This window comes from Morone saxatilis, unplaced genomic scaffold, assembly GCF_004916995.1.
Source record: "Morone saxatilis isolate NCDOM2014 unplaced genomic scaffold, NCSU_SB_2.0 Contig6, whole genome shotgun sequence".
NCBI classification, from domain to species: Eukaryota; Metazoa; Chordata; class Actinopteri; family Moronidae; genus Morone; species Morone saxatilis.
In genome coordinates this window covers 609,778-612,753 of record NW_023340206.1, presented here as the reverse complement: position 1 = coordinate 612,753, position 2,976 = coordinate 609,778, and positions in this window count along the sequence as shown.

Below are 2,976 nucleotides of genomic sequence, written 5' to 3'. Positions count from 1 at the left end.
GAGGTCCATAGACAGTTTCTGGGTTTTCAACCTCCAATGAACAAGCATAGCTTTAAGCATTTTTCACTTTTCTTGGATTGAATCTCTTCAATATTTGTCTAGTTTGAATAACTTGTGTTGCACAGCCAAGAGCTGTTTAAACCTACAGCTTTTATGTGTATACAACATAGAAGATTATTCAAACTGGTTGAATGGTGCAGCCATAAAACATTTTTTTAAATTAAATGGGACTGAATATTGATCATATTGATCAGCCTTCCAGCATTTAGGACAGTCACTTTGTGTTTAACGCTGTTTCGATCTCTAACCAGTCTCTCTTTCCATGTGTTTGCCTCACCCTGACAGTGCTGTCATGTTAAGTGCTCGACAAATGCATGCCCTGACATATAGATGAAAAGGTTTGCAGCAACACTGAAAACCTACACACAGAATTTAGAGTGGCAAGACAACTTATGTTCAAAGTGCCAATACAGAAATATTTTACTAATATGTTCACTCTCCCACAGCTGCTTCACAGCTGTATTAAGTCACAGTGCTACTGTATGATAACCCAGCATTTCCTAATGCTGCTACTTCACATTAAAAGCATTAAGAAACAGAGTGGCTTTTATTGTGAAGCAGGCACAGGAAAGATAATGTATTTATCACCGATGTTAGTGTTGAAATGAACTGTTCATCATTGGTAATTTTTCATCAGTGGATAAATTTTAAATCTCGCAGGGAATAATGGAACAAGAAGGGGCCACCACAGTGAACTGTGGGGGTTAAAAACTATTTAGGGAGATCAGATTTTGTAAAAATGTAAAAAGCAGTTTCAACTGACAATGTTTGGTGGATAGAGGACCTCCCAGAGGGGCTGCTAGCCGAGCTGCTGCTAACATGCTCAGCTTGTTTCTCTGATAACTTAAGATCCAGGTTTAGTGACCAAAATCATTCACCCGGTTAAAATATATAGTTAAAAAAGACCAAGATCTAAAAAGTCTATGGTAAAATGTGACCTGAGTAAAATTATCTATTTCACTGGGTTTTAACATTGTTGGAGACTTATCAAAATATAACCTAGGTCTAGTATTTATAGACATGTTAATGCAGGAATGTTTAGCTTTAACCAAGTAGTAAATATATTTTAGTGATTTCGGCTCAAACTCATATCTGAGGCTTTCATGCATAAAACTATATCATGGAAATGTTCTGTTCTTTCAGGTTTACACACATAAATACTCCAGCTGGGTAAGAAAACCTAACCCCCACTGACACCATTATAGCAGCAATGTTTCAGATAAAATTTTCATCCACATTATAATTCAAATTTAAGTCCAATAATATTCAGAACATCTCATTTTTGCACACTGTGTTTTAGTAATGAATAAGGAAAATTTAAAAAGTACAGATTCTTTGTTGGGGTCAGAGTATAAAAAATCATAACTTGTCTTTAAACATTGTTTTTTCTGACACTTTTATAGCAAACAATCACAGGGGGTAAAATGATAAGAACATAGCAGACATACATAATGGCTGAAATTAAAATTCTCCTCTTCAGTTGATACTTTAAACGGCTGCAAATGTAATGCATGAATTTGTTGTTTTTTGCTTTGTTGAGGGGTCTGAACCACAGCAGATGGCTGATGGCTTTGATTTCCCCTCGCAGCTATATCAAACACTCCATAAAACCCAACTGGAATTATGAGACAGCATTCCTGTTGAGATTGTGGTATGAGTTTTACTTCGCTGTTAAGTTATACTGATGTATATATTTTATGAGAAACTCTCTTTTTTTCATGGTGAAATCTGAGGCCATGGTGTGGTTCCTGCTTCACCATTGCTGAAGTGAGAGCTCACCACTCTCTCTACCCCTCTCTCTCTCACACACATACATACACACACACACACACTCCAGGTCAGAGCCATGAAAGGCATTTGCAGCCTGCAGCAGTTTGGGAGAGCTCGCTTGTACCCGGCTCTGACGGCAGAATTAGGGCAGAGTGTGCATGTGACAGCGTGGGGATACAGATGTATGTGCATGTGAGTCGATACAGCACTGCAGTAACACAAAAACAAAACAAAATAAAACAGACTTAATCAAAACTCTTGGCCCTCTGGGTTTTCAGTCATGCAGAGAGAAATAGTTTGATTTCTGTCTTACAAAGAAACTTGCAAACTGTAAAACAAAGATCTAATAAGACTTAAAATATCTTTCTTTTGACTCAGAAATAAAGTAAATCTTCACAATAGTTTGTTTCTCTGATCATGCTCATTGCATGCTTATTTGCATTTAATTCGGTTTTGTATCTGCCTGTATTTGTTGATTGCAGAGATCACAGGAGACAGCCAGAATCAAAGTAATTAGACGGATGTTCAGTACCGGCATTTCAACTGGCTCCACATGTTGATTTCATTTGGCTGTGGGAAGGACGTGCAAAGGTTAGGAGCATTCATTTAAAGGCTCGGCTCTCTGGCCAACAGTTGAGCGTCTGCAGTCAATTTTCACAATCTAACCAGCTTCACAGTTCAAGTGGTAATCCCACTACACATCACTTCCTGTGCAGCCAGGGGCCATTTTAAACATCAGCTGGCAGTGTCGTGGCAAAGTGAAATTTAAGAGTGGCAACACAGATGTGTTAAATTTTGTTGCAGGAAGAAGTGAGGTCATCATAGCTGATTGTGATTGTTGTCATTTATTGAAGAACTGAAAATGACACAGCAGCAATACAACAAATATTCTTAAAGATGTATGTAAAATTCACTGACACTATATATAGCACTAGACTGTGAAAGTACAGATTGTTATTCTAAGTGTCTGCCAACATTATTGAAAGGATCCTTACAGAGATGTCTTTTGTTTAACCAGAATAATCTCAAGATATATAAATATAACTAATTGCTCACCACAAAAAAGAGGAGAACCCAAGGAAAATGCCAATTTTACCTTGCATATCATTTTAACATGGTAAATGGCCACATTCACCCTTTCACACA